Below are 12,068 nucleotides of genomic sequence, written 5' to 3' on the forward strand. Positions count from 1 at the left end.
AGATCTGTGTTCACTTCATTATCACTGACCTGTGACTGGCAATAAGCCTACTGCTTGTGGTGGATCCAAATGTTGAATGCAGCATACCTTGTGAGTTCCATTAATATCTCCCTCCTTCCAGAACCTTGGAAGAGTAGATTTAGGCTCCCATATCCCTCCAGAGGGTCACAGGGTCTATTGCAGGGTGGCACTATGTTTTGGGGGAGGGAGGTTGTTTGGGGCCAAGGACAAATGGGTGTGAGATGGTGACAGTTCACAGTGGACAAGAGAGGATTAAAAGCAGCCAGCCACAGTGGCTTAGGCTGAGGAGGCTCCTGAGAGCGCCAAACAGTTGCAGCATTGCTGTCGGCTGCTCACATTGCAGCGTACAGCAAAGGCTGCAGGGAACTGGTGTATCAGGCTAGAGGATGGCCCTACAGACTGCCCACCATGGTTCCACACCCTGAGTGGGGACCAATCTGCATCCATGGGCTCGATCATCTCTGGTACAATAGGCCAAGCAGTCCACAATCACTGACCCCATTCCATCCTCAGTTGCTGTGGGCTGTCCTGCTCTCTGGGGGTTTGAGGCTAAAAGGGGATTAGTGTGAGGTATGTGCATAGGAAAGCACAAGGGAGCCCCAAGGTGGTGGGTCCAAAATGTGGCAGTAATGGAACTGGACCCAGACAAGGAAGCGCTGAACCAGCAAGTTCCACCTTCCTTTGCCTGTGGTTAGGATCCACACACATTCGGTACCCTATGCCAAATTCTCCATGCACTTCTTACAAAGGAAGCTGCTGAAACCCACTCCCATCTACTTAACATCCTACTGGATCTATCTATGCTGGAACTGATATTAACTCATATGCTGCACATATTCTACCATCTCCAGCTTATGCCTGCGTAAAGTGAGGTTCTCAAGGCTGCAGGCTAGTAAGGAGCGACGATGGATTTCATACTAGGTAGGTGATCCCCAGAAGCCCTAAGGAACATAATACCCTTGCTCAGGTTGTTTGGACAGAAGAGCAGAGACAAATCACAAGTAGACTCTCGGTAATAACATAAAATACATGGGATTTGGAGGTGCTTCTGGTGAACTAAGTTCCAGACACACAGAGGTTTTGGACATGGTAGGCAAAGTTTTTCTGTAAAAGGCAAGATAATATTTTAGTCTTTGTGAAGCCATATGGTCTCTGTTACACTCAACTCTGCCTCGGTGGCACAGAAACAGCCATAGAAAACATGTAAAAGAAAGTTGTTTTCCAGTAAAACTTTATTTCCAAAACAGGTAGTGGGTTGGATATAGCCCATGGTTGGCTGACCTCTGGTCTACAAGTAAAGCTAAGCTGCTCAGATTGATGAGCAAGTGAACTTGAGTAGGCCTGGAGGTAGGGAAGGGTGGCGGAATTCAAGTCTGAGGTTTGTGAGTCAGTAGGTAAAGCATCTGACTGCAATGCAGGAGACCCGGGTTCGATCCCTGGGTCGGGAAGATCCCCTGGAGAAAGAAATGGCAACCCACTCCAGTATCCTTGCCTGGAAAATCCCATGGACAGGAGAGCCTCGAAGGCTGTACAGTCCATGGGGTCACAAAGAGTCAGACATGACTGAGTGACTAACAAGGCTGTCCCACACAGTTCTGCAGGTAGCTCACTGCACAAGGGCACCTGGCTGACCTGGCTCAGAGGTGAGGGTAAGAGTACACAATCCAGGCTGCATTTCTTTCACCAAGCTGCGTAGTCATCACAGTGCTGGCTTGCCTCAACCCGGAGGAAAGGGCACTGATCTACTAGCTAGACTGCCTGAGGGGCTATGTCTGCCCAGAGGGCCCCTTTGTCTAAAAGGGCACTATGTATGGGTTCACTGCGTTCACCAGACACTGTGCTTGTAGGTGCTAGGGAAACGGATCCTTATGAGGTTGATAAGGAAACTGGGACAAGATAAAATGTGTCTTTTCAGCTGTCTTCACAAAAGATAGCCTTAAGCTACAAATCTGTGTTGCTGCATTACATGGTTCAAATGGCTCGAGCCTACAAAGACCTTAGAGCTGACCAGGTGAGTTTAGGCATTTCGGGCCCTCGCTTTAAGAATCATAGAGCAGAACAAAGACAGCGATGCAAAGAATACACTCCAATGTGGAACTGAAGCTGTTAGGGGGTCTCTGTGGCAGGACCCCCAAATATGGCATGGATTCAAAGGAAGGAGAGATATGACATGGCCCCAGAGCCTTTGTGGAGGAAGAGACCTTCGACTGAGTATATAAGGGGGACTGTGGAAGGTAACACCAGACAAGGTAACAGGGGATGTTCAATGGGCCTTGCATGCCAGAGGGAGGGAGGGATTTGCATGTACTTCTTTTAGCAGATGGTAGGGAGCCGTCCTATGGAAGAGGAGCCTGGTGGGCTACAAAAACAGTCAAGGTCAAAAACAGTCAAGACACGACTGGGTGACTAATATAATGAGATCAGTGATGTACTTAATGTACTTAATCCAAATTAGGGCTTGGACTGTCAAGAAAAAGAGGTGGATGTGAGAAGTGAAGTAGGATGCACAGGATGTCCCTCTTTGAACAGAGCGAGTAGAATAAGGCTAGGCCAAGGGTTAACAGCCCTGTTTGAACTTAAGATATCAATCCACAGGCCCAAACCTCTACAGGCAATCAATCCACAGGCAACATCTCCATCTGAAAGTTGCCACCAGTTGCTTTTTTTACCTTCAGGTGTGTTGCTCTTTCGGAGAAGGCAATGGCATCCCTCTCCAGTACTCTTGCCTGGAAAATCCCACGACAGAGGAGCCTGGTGGGCTGCAGTCCATGGGGTCACATAAGAGTCGGACACGACTGAAGCGACTTAGCAGCAGCAGCAGCAGCAGCAGCAGTGTTGCTCTTTAAGTGCTGGAGATCTTTCCATTTACTGGAAAAACCTCCTGAGACTATCAGAGAAGAGCTCTAGCAGTGCTCAGGCCATCCCAGCTGGGACAGAGTGGATTTAGCTGCCTTTGAGGCAGAGGACAAGAAGAGTCTACCTAAGATTCGGCAGAAAATCTGGAAAATGGAGCCATGGTGCTTTGCTCCTACAAAGCAGTTGGTGCTGTCAGGCTCATGTGAAAACATGAACTGCCTTTGGAATCTATTCTGCAGCTGTATGAACAAAAAGTGCACAAAAATAAAGGTGTATGAGGACATTCACTTGTGCTCTTTTTAACTCGAACTGTTCAAGCAAAACATGAATCACTACCATATGACAGGGTGTTAAGAGAGATTGGACTTGACATAAAAAATTCTTCTAATTGTAAGCCCTTGAGTTATTCAAGGGAGAGGGAGAGGTCTTTCACTCATTTTCTCCTCTATTTGTTTCTCCCCCTCAGCACAGGCCATGAATATCTACGAGAAGAACACCAAGGTCAGGTCAGCATCAGGTTGACTTCATACCATCTCTGAGATATTTAAAGCCATCTCTTCCGGTTATGCTTAATGGGGAGTGAGGAATCTAAGAGTCCTCCTAGCACTCTTATGGGAGCACATACTCTCGCCATCATGAAGCCTGTGATAACCTGACAGAGGGTGGCAGCAGGGGCAGGGGAGGCAGCAGCAACGGGAGCCATGGCAGGTACTATGGCACAGCATCCACCAAGTCTTCACGCCCAGGGCAAATCCACCAGCACTGGCAGGAGCAGCCTTCATGGATCCAGGAGGAAGCAGAGCCAGCACGGCCAGGCAGGTGCTTCCAGCATTTACCCACCTATGAGGTAGCAAGGCCTGTGAGCATCTCCTTGTCCTCAGAGGGCAATTCAGCATGTCGGCAGGAGGTGCCAGTCTCTCCCTAGAAGGCAGCATGGGTGTGGTGCTTGCAGGAGAAGATACCACCAGCAAGCCTGTATCAGAACAGCTAAAGTTCCAGTGGTGGGATCCCTCATCTCAAGTTTGCAGACTGAAAGCTGAACGATTAACAGGATGGACGCCAGAAGGTCTCCCAAACCATGCTGAAGTCTAGAGGAAAAGAAAGGAAAATGACAGAACTCCTGATAAAAGGCATCATCTTATTACTGGAAGAAGACAAATCAACTCTTAACATCATCCTTCTACTGGCCCTTTGCCTGGCACAGAACCACTAGGAGTGAAAAAGAAGGGAAAAGACTACAGCAGCCCAGGAAGTAGGGGACACAGATCCTCCTTCAATGGAAAGCCAAGAGAAAACAAAAAGCCATTGGCCACAGCCTCATCCACTGGGTGTGTGCTCAGATTTCTCTTCCTTTCTTACTTTCCACTGACTTCAATACAATTGTGAAAAGCCCTATACTCAGGTCTGGGTGGTGAATCTGGGAAGTGAAAAACACTAATCCTATTCTCAAGGAGTTCACTGTATAGTAGAGTATATAGTCATCTTCTCTGTTACTCTCTTTGCCTGCTCATGAGAATCATTAATGCTGAATCACAAACAGTACAAGGTAGACTGAGAAGTGTCCTAGGATAGGAAATCATGTGCAGTAAAGCTGAGATGATCAGAACGTTTTTCTGTCTGGACTATGGGCTCCAAAAGAATAGGGGCATAGCACACAGATCAACTCAACTGTGCAGTGGGAAGAAAAACAGTCTGCGGCCGCCTCCTGTGTGCCAAGCATACTTGGCCCATAACCTACATACCTAATTCTCTTAACAATTTTATAATTAAGGTATCAACATCTGTTTTACAAATTAAGAAAACAAAGGTTCAGAGGACTTGAGCAACTTACCCAGAGTTACATAGGTAATAAGTGATAACCTAGGTTTGTAACCTAAGTCTTTCTTACTACCTTAACTATGGCAGCAATGCACAAAAGCTAATAGGCAAAAACTGACTTACATTTTAAAAAACCTTATTTTGACCTACAGTAAAGTTGCAAAAATAGTGGAGAGTTTCCATATACTCCTCACCCAGCCTCCCCTAATGTTAATATCTTAATATATAGTACAATGATCATAACAAGGAAATTAACATTGGTAACAATATTACTAACTAAACTAAAACTTTCATTTGTTTTTCATCAGTTTTGCCACAAAAGTCCTTTTTTCTTCCAGGATTCCATTAAGGATCCCACACTAATGATTTTTTTTTCCACAGTAGTTTCATGCTAACAAGGATATGAATAAGGCACGTATCTTATATTTTGCTGAAATCTCTTAATTTTATGATACATAATGTAAAATGATACTTTGTAAATGGTCTATAGGCACTTGAGAAAAAGTTATATTTGTACTCTGCTATTGTGTTGTGGGATGTCCTATAACTGTCAATTAGGTGAAGTTGGATGAGAGTCATGTTAAATCTACTGTGTCCTACTGGGTTCGATCCCTGGGTTGGGAAGATCCCCTTGAGAAGGGAAACGCTACCCACTCCAGTATTCTGGCCTGGAGAATTCCATGGACTTTTTATATAGTCCATGGGGTCACAAAGAGTTGGATGTGACAGAGCGACTTTCACTTTCACTTTGGACCATTTATGTGTAATGTTACTATTGACATGCTTGTGTGTAACACCTTTCTATTTGTTTTGTGCTTGCTTACCTCTTTGCATTCTTTTTCCTATTAGACTATTTTTAATTATGTTTTATAATTTTGCTTTACATTATGATGACTTCTTAGATAACTATTTATAGTATACATCTTTAAATACAGACCACCTTCAAGCAATATTAAACTTCATGGCACTTTGAGGACCATATAATAATACACCTCCATTTACCTCATTCTTGTCTAAGTACTATTCTTATCACTCATTTCTGTATACATCATAAAACTATAAATGTCATTTTTAGCTTTAAATAGTCAATTATTTCCTGAAGAGATTTAAATTGTAAGAGGAAAAAAGTCCTATATTTGTTCTAGATTTGTTTTCAATGAATTTCATTTCTTGTACAAATCTAGATTTCCACATGCTCTATTTCCTTGAGATTACAGGCTTTCCTTTGACATTCAGTGAAGCTCTTTTGGCAATTAATTCTTTAACCTTTTGTAGGGATGAGTAAGTATTTTACCTTTGTGTATGAAATTTATTTCTGGTGGGTAGACTGTAGACTGACAGATTAAAAAAATTTTTGTTAATACTTAAAAGAAGTTACCCTTACTCTCCTCTGACATGCATTTTTTTCCACTGACAAGTCTGCTGTAATTCTTATTACAGGATAAGAATAATGCATCTTTTTTGTGTTTCTGGACTCCAGATTTTCCTTTTATCATTAGATTTAATCACAGTGTGATTGTGTCATTTTCTTCATGATTTTCATGCTTTCAGTTCACTGAGCTTCTTAGAGCTCTGAGTTTTCACTATCAAATTTAAGAAACATCAGCCAATATTCTTTCAAAGAACTTTAGCACTATCTCAACACAATGCACAACAATTGACTGACAAAAGTGAAAGACTGATGGGTAATGCTCATGATTACAATGCATTTACATGCACAAAAGTCATATCACTCAGACCGATGCAACAATAGGTGATTCATCACTGTGAACTGCAAATCATGATTGCCAATATCAGTAATCAGGGGGAAAAAAAAACAGTGACAGTGACTAAAAAAGGTAGATAATCTATGCTGTATTCATCTGGCATTAAAAATATTGCTTTCAAACCTGTTTGGTGGGGCTGTTGCATTAGTTTTGTTTTCCTCCAACCTTCTGTACCTATGATAGAAAACTGGGGATTTTCATATCATGTAAAGGTTTCCGGAGATACATGACTTTCATTACTGAAACCAGGCTAGTCCCAGGAAAACTGGGATGATTTATTACTCTAGAGCCAAGCTTCTTGGAGCCTGACTGGAGAGCACCAAAGCTACCAAACCACGTTTTCACCCACCTCCCCAAGAGAGTTGATTCACCTAAGGAAAGGATTTGATATGGATGGCAGGAATCAGTATCACACACCGGCAAGAGAAGCTCAGTAAAAGAACCCAGTAAGGGAAGGAAAAGAGAAGAACCTGTATTACAAACTGGAATCAATGTGGATGAAGTTTTGACCACAGTAGTGGTCTCCACTGTTCTGATAAATCAACTATATGATGGTTCATTCAAGTGGAATTTATTATTGCACTGATGGAAACCTGACAATATCAACTCTAATCCCCAGGAGACTTTAACTTTCATATACTTCTAGCACAAAAAACAGTAAAGATAATTTTAAGAGAAAGGAAAAGAATCCATATTTTTCAACAACTGAGAGACAGGATTTGAATGGACAGATCAGAAAGTATCCAGAAGTTTGAGTCATATTTCCACCACTGTCAGACATATAAACTGTTATTGGTAATAAAACTATGCAATGTGAAAAAAAGAGGCCAAAGACTATGACAAAAATATTCTGCCAAAATTTACTGTTTCAATAGCCAAATCGTGGTAGAAACTCAATGTACTGAAATGTCTGTAATTTTACTCTAGTTAAAAATAAGCATATTAGAGAGATTGATGAAGAGTAAAAAGATGGGAATTACAGATTTTCAGAACAAGGTTAACTATGATGAAGATGTTCCTAGTAGAACATGGAAATTCAGAAGACACAGAGAAATGAAGAGATAGGAAAAAAACAGCACACAAGTATGAGTAATTACTAGCTCTCTGCTACTACAATTAGCAAAGTGAAGTATACTCTGAATTCCTGGAAGTGGTCTCAGTAAGTTCCATAGAGAAATTTATTTTGATTATGTCTTAAAAGTTATAAGATTGTGAGTCTAGATATCAAAATGGTAATATTATTCATGGCAAACAGATGATTAGATCATAAACTACCTGTGATGTGCGTTCAATTGAATATGTGGTTAAAGGGAAAATGGGCTTTTTCATACCAACTTGGCTGTGGATGAGAGAAGGTGAGAGGAAGGAAGGAAGCAAGGGAAGGAGGGAGGGAGAGGGAAAATATTTTAAAAATTGTTCAATATGGTTTTTATGAGCTAGACTATGAAAACAAAGCTTTTGAATAAAATATGAAGGCTCTATGGAAAAATGCAGACAAAAATTGGGAATAAAGAAACGTTCCAAGTGTTAATTCCAAAGTAACAAAGGTTGGACAATTTTGGAGATGTGTTAGATAAAAGAAGAGTCTTAGGGAGGGAAGAATAAATGCTCTAATCCAACAGGTGCTCTCCAAGCACATTCATCCTTGAGGCCAGGCAAGCCCACACCATGGAAAATGTTCATGTCCTCCAAAATTGAAGAGAAAGAATTTGGACAATGCCAGAGAGAGGTTTGCACCAAACTACCCAGAAACCAAACCTCAGAAAGATGCAACAGAAACTATGCCTTGGGTAAAAGGATCAATCCCAGATTAAAGAGTTTTGAGTCATTTTACTGCAGAACATTGTTTCTCCCTATAGAAGTGTGATAGGGAAACAGCACTGATCTTTACCCCATCACTGTTCTGTTAAGTTTTGCTTAATATGAACTATTTAGCCAAATTGGGCAAATTAAATGTATGAAGTCCTCAATGGGTGATGAGTGGCAATACCAAGTCATGTCCTTCTGGGTGACTGTTGAGGATGACTTCACCTATTTTCTAGTTGTCACTCTGCACAAAGTCAGCACTGTGAAATGTACGGGTCTATAGCAGGTATATTAGATTTAGGAGGAACTGAGATTAGGAAAATGCAGCAGCATTTTGGGCATAGATTTACTTAGACCATGGAAAGAAGAACAGTCCCAATTGGCAGCTAGCGTTGAACACAAATATTAACAACATCGTATTTCAATTCAAAATTGTCCTTGCTTAAGATAGATATCATGGCAGAGAAAAGGACTGCAGGACTGGAAACTGGGTGTTCAGAATCCCAATCTCAGTTCTGTTAACAGGACTAAATTCATCAGTGAATGTCTTTAGACCTCAGTTACTCCAAGTAGAAAATAAGGGATTGGGTTCAACATGTAATTCAATGTAACATAAATCAAGTGTCTCATATGCTCCAGGAATTTTACTGGAATAAGAAAGTGTTAGGATTCTTACCATTTGGGGGCTCCTGTTACAATTCTCAAAGAGGGATCCTCACCTTTTGTCTGATTGATAATGCATAGAAAGTATTGCTAGGGAAAAAAATTATCAGACTGTCTTTTCTAAACTTTTTTTCAGAGTACTATGCATTCTTTATAATGCCTAACTGGGAGGATCAGAAATACATGGAAAATAAATATCATCCATGGATATAAAAAGAAAATTAATTCATTCCATCTGAAGTATTTTTTCACATTATATGTTTACTTTTAAAATATGGACATTCATATGTTTTTAACTTAGCATTTTCTGAAATATTCATTCATGAAATTAAATGCTTTTAGAGATTCATAATTCATATTGTATTTCATATCTCTGATTACTTTTAAAATAAGAAATTTTAACTTTATTTAATCAGGTATTCCCCCAAATTAACACTGGGGAAAGTTTTCTTCAGGAGAACATTTGAGAAAGTTTAAATTATCTCTGGAGTTATCCCCTTATTTGAAAGTGAGTTGTATCTACATTTTGGGCTTCTTTCTACTTAACTTCTTGTGACAGTTTGTCTTTTGCTATAGTGTTACCTAGTGGTGTCCCACACTTCACTGGTGGACGTCTCACCTGCTCCATTATGGGAACCAGGCTACTCAGGGTGGTAGAATTAAGGGAAAGGGCCCCTACGTTGTTCTTAACTGAAGGCAGACTAAGGGAGGCTGAAGTTTAACGTCCACGTGGGAATCTATTGTATTGGGCCAATAACATCCTTTTCACAACAGAAAGATTGAGAATAATAAGTAATTCAGCCAAAATAAAACCAAGATTCCTAACCAAAGTAGTGCTACCAAGAAATGACCCTTCATATTCCTGCTTTCCAATCCTTCAGTCTCTATTAAATACATATAAAACTCTTTTAGATAATCATTTACTCTTCCAAGTTACCACCTTACTTCACCAGGCCCAACAATAGGCAAACTCAAATGACAGTCATCACATTGCCCCAGCCCACTTACGTTTAGATCTTCCTTGTACCGCAGTGAAGAAAACAACCATGGAAATGCAGACCACAGTTAAAATACTCAAAATTATCCATATTATTATTTCTGTCAAGAAGGAAAATAGAGACATCCATTAGGATAAGTAGCACTGTCTGTCAGTACATACTCAATTTCTCAAAAGAGCCAGATATCTAGTTCATGCTGACCTTAAAGCATATTACCATTTCTCTGTCTTTTAGTTTTGGAAAACACTTTCTTTACTGTAGCCCCTGTCTACACTAGAGGGCGTGGCCTAGTACTAATCTGATCATGCCACACATGCCCCTACCATTTTTAAATCAACCAGTAAAGTTATTAAATCACCTCCCTGGTGTCTTACAGACAAAACAATCATTTCAATGATTTTAATATAATTTAACTATTTACTGTGTCATTGTATAAATATTATGAATAATATGTATAAATATTATAAATAAATGTTATGAATTAGTTAATATAATTTAACTATTTACTGTGTCATTGTATAAATATTATGAATAAATATTATGAATAAAAATATTTTAAATCAACCAGTAAAGTAATTAAATCACCTCCCTGGTGTCTTACAGACAAAACAATCATTTCAATGATTTTAATATAATTTAACTATTTACTGTGTCATTGAATAAATATTATGAATAAAATAAATACATGGAATAAAAATTCCATGTATTTCCATAGTATAAATATTCATAATAAAATATTATGTAGGGATAACAGAAAGCTGCGACTTCACCATGTTGACAGTCAACAATTTGCTGTTAACAATTACTATATTCATTATTTAAAATCAGACTCTGTTAAGAAACCCAACCTCAAGAAAAACTATTTTGAATTTAATATCACACCTCACACTTAGTAGCAAAGATATGCTAACAACCCTAGTCCAAGTAAGCCTTTGAATAGAATAATTCAATTTGGTATTAGTAGGTTGCCTAAAAAGTATAGTGCAGGGACTCAATCATTTTCTGTACTATTAGAAATTCAACATTACACAAGAAACACAGCTGATAAAACACCACTTAAGGCAATGAGATGTAATAACATAGAAACTAACCTGCCAATAGAAATAGTCATTTCCTTCTTCTGGTTGAGTCTGGGGTTGAGGACCAAAAAGGTCACAGTTAACCAGAACTAAAGACTCATTGGAGAACATGCTGTTTCCACCTGCTCTGGTACTTTCAGAGTGTGGCTTTAAATTCTGTCCTTAGGGATCTCCCCATCTTGCCTCAGGTTCTAGGTACCAGCCTGCAGCCGAACACACCAGATGGACCACTCTGGCATCGCTGTTCTTGATGAGGAAGTGTGGCGAATTTCCTAATCCTGTAAAATGTGAGAGGGACTAGGAGCTCAATTAAGTAACCAACATCCAAAAATTGTTTTGATCCTAGGTTTTAGACATCTAACCAAAAACAATGATTGTCCATCTCTTATGTAACTTAGGTAGGAAGAAGATTCTGTAAATGATTTTCTCAGAATGAATGATTACCCTAAGAGATCAAAGGTAGCTGAAAAAGAATAAGAAATCTTGAAGGAATGAGGTATTAACAAATAGTCAAGGAAAGAAGGTAATAATAATAAGTTGAGTGTTACGATTTATAGTAATCTCAGAGGTTTGTTGAGAACAGTTCTGATTAAGTCATTGCACTGCCACAGATGTTGAACTGTTAGAGCAGATTCACTGAGAAATTCCCTGGGAAAAAGGAGCTTTGCAAAGAAATACAAAAACAACCAAAATAGTCTAAGAGAATCCTGAGCCCAAGAAAGCAGGAATCAGAACTCTTGAAACTTTTTGGATTCAAGAATATCACTTGCTACTTCCAGAAAACTGCTCCAAAAAAAAAATTTTCAAGGTCCTTTTGCATTAGTTCAAGGTTAGAAAACATTCGTGGATTCCAAGTCCACACCTACATAACTCCAAACATTCAGCCAGACTGGAGTGACGCCTACTATAATTACAATAAGCAATTAAGTTTGAGAACCATATTTCTAGATGATAACCAAGATTTTTATAATAACTTAAAAGCAGAAATTACTCTGTATTTTGATTCATTTAGCTCTTATCTATGAAAAAAAGATATTTTTATTGATGGAGTCATGATACTT

The 12,068-nt window shown here is 39.7% G+C and overlaps 1 long non-coding RNA gene across 4 annotated transcripts in view; it reads right to left on the minus strand.

Moving 5' to 3' along the window:
• Positions 1-1,225: 1,225 nt before the first annotated feature.
• The window catches only part of LOC110132034 (uncharacterized), a 34,084-nt gene continuing 23,241 nt past the window's right edge, over positions 1,226-12,068 (minus strand). For all 4 annotated transcript variants that reach the window (XR_002312330.2, XR_002312333.2, XR_002312329.2 and 1 more), the window contains 3 exons: positions 11,020-11,285; positions 9,939-10,028; positions 1,226-3,965 (listed from right to left, as the gene is read on the minus strand). This is a non-coding gene — a long non-coding RNA (uncharacterized lncRNA). The remainder of the gene's footprint in view (positions 3,966-9,938; positions 10,029-11,019; positions 11,286-12,068) is intronic.

The sequence above is a fragment of the Odocoileus virginianus genome, chromosome 3 (assembly GCF_023699985.2).
Source record: "Odocoileus virginianus isolate 20LAN1187 ecotype Illinois chromosome 3, Ovbor_1.2, whole genome shotgun sequence".
In the NCBI taxonomy this organism is placed as follows: Eukaryota; Metazoa; Chordata; class Mammalia; order Artiodactyla; family Cervidae; genus Odocoileus; species Odocoileus virginianus.